Raw genomic sequence first — 7,164 nt, 5'->3', positions numbered from 1 at the left:
GTATTTCTATGTGATATAGACATAGCTCTATAGTGTATAGACTGATGATGCTAGATGTTGTATTTCAAGCTCGTAGCGCGGCACTCGGTGCCGTAGATCTGCTATTTTTCAATAGCTAAAGTATAACATAATGCTTAACTCTTTGAGAGTTTCAAGGATTTCTATATAGTTTTTAGACTTCTCTATGGCAGAATGGCGTTTTTGAATGATTTATTGAAAATTCTCTGCTGTGAATGTGTGACAACGAAAGACCTTCAGAGAAAGCTTGGCTTGTCTGCTTCCAGGAAAAAAATTAACTGAGTTGATAAAATGTTTAGTTGTGGTGTTGGAAGCCATTTAAAAGAGCCTGCATTTACACTGGGTAGTGTTTCTAGGACAACAAAAAAAGTTATGACCGGTTGAAGTTTTATTTTCTAAATAACTTTTTTTCTGCTGGGCGTACATAGCCATGCAATATCTCATTTTAAAGGGTGAGTTGTCTAGTTCAATTAAAATAAAATAAAAAGTTTCTCACATGTACCACTGTAGATATTTTGCCATCTATAAATAGCATGGTCAGTCATGATCAATCTGACCTATCCAGCTAAAAGTCCCCCTAGCTCTGAAATGGAACATCATATAAACTCAATTCTTTTTTGGGGTAAAATTAGACATTCTAACGCACATTTTGATATATACCATGTTTACATAGTCTTACCAGTACCGTGTCTATTCATGCATGTATCTCAAAAACCTGTTGTGAAGAAACAGTTTTGATAAAAAAACTCATCCAAGGACATTGTTTTGATATGACTTTGTGCCCATGATATGTATCAAAATATAGACTTGAATGTATACTGTATTATAACAAAAAAATTGGGTTCTTACCATCTACCGTTACAGAGTAAATCACAGTTGAAACTCGCTTAGTCAAACCATAAACCTCAGACTAGTGAACAAAATAGCCATGACAGGTCTAACTCATTGTAAAAGCTTGTCTTTTATTTTTTATGACTACTAACATAATACAATTATAATAAATATTACAGAAAATAAATAGGCCTACATACAAAACAGTTGTCCCCAAACTCCCCAGTGTCCCCAAACCACTGCATTCCAGTTGTTCTTGACGGTGTGTGTGTGTGTAGGCTAAATTTAAAAAAAACAACAACTGAAATGAATGAATGCATCCGGTTCAGTGTCGGAGAACTCCATCGCAGTCTTGACTCTTCGTCTTCATCATCATCATCATCCTCCTCCTCCGATGCCAGTTCTAAATATATAAAAATAAACATTTAGCTGTAGTCAGCCCGGCCAATAGCCAGTTGGGGGGGGGGGGACGTAGGCTATCTGACATCATCGTCATCATCATCATCACACGGAGACACACTAAACAATGTACAATCATGATTGTATAAAATATACAATGAATGCAATTATCATGCAAGCTCAGACGTCAATGAAACGTCATACAGATCTTATATAATACGCTACTGTTAGCTTCACTCCCCGTCCCCCCTCCGATCCTTGTAGCAACGTCATCATAACCACGCGTTGCTTCAGTAAACGATGCATGTTTGTTCTCCGTCTTTGTAGACAGTAAATAAAAGGAGCGAACATTACTCTAAAGATCAGATCGCCTATAGGCACGCTACAATATAAAATACTTGTACTGCCATGCGTGCATGCCTGCTACGATACATTTGTACTGCACCAACCGATCGACACCAACCCCCCCCCCTCCAGCCCTTAGCCAGCACCAATGCACCGACCAACACCATTAGCCAGCACCTTCGGTGCTGGCTAATGGCTGGGGGCCATCGTGGTGAGTCATTCTGGCGTCATGATCTGACTAGTAGTAGTAATTATCCAAGCATCTATTTGTAGCGATCATCTTATGATTTCTGATCACTATAGAAGGGCATTTTCTACAATAAGATTACCTCAAAACATTCCGGGTTGATCGTCTTCTTCAATGGTTTCCCGGTATAGCTCATCGGACGACGATGGGGAGACAATGAAAAAAGGAGGGAGGGAGCAGCGAGTCTCGCTGTAAGCACTGGACCAGGGCTACTCCGCCTGGAGAAGGCGACTGGGACGCGTATGGATCAATACTACTACCACAAAACTCGCTCAAATAAATAGTACTGCTTTCAACTTTTTCTGCTAGAAAATCGCTCGGGCGAGACGGCAAACAGGCAAAACAATGAAAACTATGAAGACTCCCTCTGCCCCCACTGGGGCCTGAGGACGAGTCTACACGTCTTCTCAAATCCTGGGGGTGGGACCAGCTTCCAATGGCAACACGTACACGTGTGTCACGTGACACGGGTTTTCTGGGTAATGTAGTTGGAATATAAGCTCAGGAATTTAAACAGCGCTTCGGAGCATATTAATATGTTTAGATTCATCAAAAACTGTGAAGACGCCAATTGGCGTCATTGATCATTTACGGAATTCTGATGAAGACGCCAATTGGCGTCTTTCATCTTCTAAGGGTTAAAACACCCAAAGGGGGGGGGGGGGGGGGTGCTGGAATTTGAGTGCTTTATTCCCTCCAGGGGTGGGGTGGGTGGGGGGGTGGTGGTTGGCTTTGGGTGGGTGCGTCTTGAGTTTTTGGCGACTGTTTTCTAACAGACCACAGTCCCAAAAGTCAGACACACCCACCCCCCCCCCACCACAACCCCCCCCCCCCCCCCCCCACCACACCCACCCTCCCCCCCCACCACACCCCCCCCACCACAACCCCCCCCCCCCCCCCCCCACCACACCCACCCCCCCCCCCCCACCACACCCCCCCCACCACAACCCCCCCCCCCCCACCACAACCCCCCCCCCCCCCACCCCCACCACAACCCAAAAAAAACCAACTAAAACCAAATTAAAACTTTTCAAGACTAAAAAAATACATAAAAATACATCGCATGGATGCACCTGGGACGTCTCCTCAGTGATGTATCCTGAGGTCATCACCTGGGACGTATCCTCAGTGATGTATCCTGAGGTCATCACATGGGACGTATCCTCAGTGATGTATCCTGAGGTCATCACCTGGGACGTATCCTCAGTGATGTATCCTGAGGTCATCACCTGGGACGTCTCCTCAGTGATGTATCCTGAGGTCATCACCTGGGACGTATCCTCAGTGATGTATCCTGAGGTCATCACCTGGGACGTCTCCTCAGTGATGTATCCTGAGGTCATCACCTGGGACGTATCCTCAGTGATGTATCCTGAGGTCATCACCTGGGACGTATCCTCAGTGATGTATCCTGAGGTCATCACCTGGGACGTCTCCTCAGTGATGTATCCTGAGGTCATCACCTGGGACGTCTCCTCAGTGATGTATCCTGAGGTCATCACCTGGGACGTATCCTCAGTGATGTATCCTGAGGTCATCACCTGGGACGTATCCTCAGTGATGTATCCTGAGGTCATCACCTGGGACGTATCCTCAGTGATGTATCCTGAGGTCATCACCTGGGACGTATCCTCAGTGATGTATCCTGAGGTCATCACCTGGGACGTATCCTCAGTGATGTATCCTGAGGTCATCACCTGGGACGTATCCTCAGTGATGTATCCTGAGGTCATCACCTGGGACGTATCCTCAGTGATGTATCCTGAGGTCATCACCTGGGACATATCCTCAGTGATGTATCCTAAGTTCATCTGGGCTTCGGGTCTCCCAACATCATACCCCTCACTCAGGCGACCCAGCCGGGGTTGATCAAATCCCGACTTACGTCCCAGTAGCTACCCTCGATCAGACCCACTAGGGAAAAACCAGGGCCACACAATCCACTGCTCCAGAACTACTCTGCCAGGGCTGGGAGGTACGCTTCTGGTGCATGGAAGGACTAGGCTCTGTGGGTTGTCTCCTGTCCGGGGCCCCTCCTACGTCTCACCAGGTCCACTCCTGCTCTCACCAGGCCCAGGACCTGTGCGTTGCACCAGAGTCCCAGTACCAGACACTCCATTCAGGAGTGGTGGGCAATGGTTCTGCAGACTCCACCCGAGCGAGAAGGTGGTGCTGCGGCTCCGCTTGCTGCTTGCTTGGCCTTCCTGCTTGCATGGCCCTCCTAAAGGCCTCACCAAGGGTTTGTTGGGCTTCCTCCTCATGGAGGACACAGGCTGGGGCGCTAACCCATACTGCTCACCTCCTCATGGGGGCGCTACCCCATACTGCTCACCTCCTCATGGGGGACACAGGCTGGGGCGCTACCCCATACTGCTCACCTCCTCACGGAGGACACAGGCTGGGGCGCTACCCCATACTGCTCACCTCCTCATGGAGGACACAGGCTGGGGCGCTAACCCATACCGCTCACCTCCTCATGGGGGCGCTAACCCATACCGCTCACCTCCTCATGGGGGCGCTAACCCATACTGCTCACCTCCTCATGGGGGCGCTACCCCATACTGCTCACCTCCTCACGGAGGACACAGGCTGGGGCGCTAACCCATACTGCTCACCTCCTCATGGGGGCGCTAACCCATACTGCTCACCTCCTCACGGAGGACACAGGCTGGGGCGCTAACCCATACTGCTCACCTCCTCATGGGGGCGCTAACCCATACTGCTCACCTCCTCATGGGGGCGCTACCCCATACTGCTCACCTCCTCATGGGGGCGCTAACCCATACTGCTCACCTCCTCATGGGGGCGCTAACCCATACTGCTCACCTCCTCATGGGGGCGCTAACCCATACTGCTCACCTCCTCACGGAGGACACAGGCTGGGGCGCTACCCCATACTGCTCACCTCCTCATGGGGGCGCTAACCCATACTGCTCACCTCCTCATGGGGGCGCTAACCCATACCGCTCACCTCCTCACGGAGGACACAGGCTGGGGCGCTACCCCATACTGCTCACCTCCTCATGGGGGCGCTAACCCATACCGCTCACCTCCTCATGGGGGCGCTACCCCATACTGCTCACCCGGGTGCCGTCTACATTCCGGCTGTCACCCGTCTCTCGGGTGGTCACCAGACTATACCTGGTTGTCACCAGACTATACCTGGTTGTCACCAGACTATACCTGGTTGTCACCAGACTATACCTGGTGGTCACCAGACTATACCTGGTGGTCACCAGACTATACCTGGTGGTCACCAGACTCTACCTGGTTGTCACCAGACTATACCTGGTTGTCACCAGACTATACCCATCAAACAGATGTTTATAGGAAGGTCTGGAGCCCATCAAACAGATGTTTATAGGAGGGTCTGGAGCCCATCGAACAGATGTTTATAGGAGGGTCTATAGAGCCCATCAAACAGATGTTTATAGGAGGGTCTGGAGCCCATCAAACAGATGTTTATAGGAGGGTCTGGAGCCCATCAAACAGATGTTTATAGGAGGGTCTGGAGCCCATCAAACAGATGTTTATAGGAGGGTCTGGAGCCCATCAAACAGATGTTTATAGGAGGGTCTGGAGCCCATCAAACAGATGTTTATAGGAGGGTCTGGAGCCCATCAAACAGATGTTTATAGGAGGGTCTGGAGCCCATCAAACAGATGTTTATTATAGGAGGGTCTGGAGCCCATCGAACAGATGTTTATAGGAGGGTCTATAGAGCCCATCAAACAGATGTTTATAGGAGGGTCTGGAGCCCATCAAACAGATGTTTATAGGAGGGTCTATAGAGCCCATCGAACAGATGTGTATAGGAGGGTCTGGAGCCCATCAAACAGATGTTTATAGGAGGGTCTGGAGCCCATCAAACAGATGTTTATAGGAGGGTCTGGAGCCCATCAAACAGATGTTTATAGGAGGGTCTGGAGCCCATCAAACAGATGTTTATAGAAGGGTCTGGAGCCCATCGAACACTCCAATAAGTCAAGGTTAGCACATCCGTGAATGATGAAGGAATGTCCTCATTATCATATTATGTTATTTAACACATTTCGACCTGAGGACGAGTCTACACGTCTTCTCAAATCCTGACAGTTCTCTGAAAAACCCTCATGTTTCCATGTCGGTGGTTCTCAGACATTTTCATGTCAAGGACCCCCAAAAATCGATGTAATTGGACACCCGACCCCCATCTGAAAATATGTTGTTCCAGGCACTCCCCCCCCCCCCCCCCCCCATCTGAACATATGTTGTTCAAGGGACCCCCCCCCCATCTGAACATATGTTGTTCTAGGAACCCCCCCCCCCCATCTGAAAATATGTTGTTCCAGGGACCCCCCCCCCCCCCCCAGAAGCAAAGATTTGAGTTAAAAAAAACGTTCGCTCTGAAATAATATACATTCAAAGATTAGCGCCACATTTTCACGATTTAAAAAAAATAGCAGATCTACAAGCTCGTAGCGAGCGTTCCAGCAGTCTGCCTGTCACTCACCCATCCTAGGAATGTGACAGTGCTGCTGCTGCTAATAATAATAATAATAATTATGAATATTTTACGCCCCTGTCGTCGACATCACGTCGTTGTAATAACAACGCACAGATCTGGAAACACCGGTCGGGCTGAAATACGGCTGTAAATGTCACCGTGTTTATATTTAGAAACAGAATGATTGTCTTTTACAAACACGACGTTATATTTAGAACGGTGGCCAGATGATCTGTCACGATATAGACTCTACGTAACTCTACGTATGCATGGACATACGTACGTACGTACGTACATACATACTTACGTGTGTGTGTGCGTGTGCGTGTGCGTGTGTGTGTATCAGGGCTACAGACTAACTTTTTTCACCAACGTCCCTGAAATACAATTTATTGTATTGTACAAAGAAAAGCACCTTCAAATGAATAACTGTATTCCTATTGTGATAGAAATACACATGCAGTAATAGGGCTGGGTTAAAAATGTTAATGGAATTAATTAGAGGCTTTGTAATGAATTAATCTAAATTAATCACATTTTAATCGCATATCAATATTCGACCTGAGAACAGTGATATTTATTTTCAAATGGATTTTGTCATTTTGGTGAATCAGTGAATCAATGAATAGTGACTACAGTAGCTTATACAACTTTGGTGTAGGATACTTGATCAAGACCAACAGATAAACGTGCAGCAGGTAGTCGATTAGGGTGGCATGAGAAAACAAATAAAAACAACGTTATTAGGGGGAATAGGAATACTAAGACGAAGGAATAACATCAATAGAAACGGTGGAATGAGAGCGTTTTGGGGAGTGATGCATTCCACAGGGTTGGG

Source organism: Electrona antarctica (genome assembly GCF_951216825.1).
Source record: "Electrona antarctica genome assembly, contig: scaffold_58, whole genome shotgun sequence".
Lineage (NCBI taxonomy): Eukaryota > Metazoa > Chordata > Actinopteri > Myctophiformes > Myctophidae > Electrona > Electrona antarctica.
The sequence above is the reverse complement of the archived record's forward strand: the minus strand, read 5'-3'. Positions refer to the sequence as shown.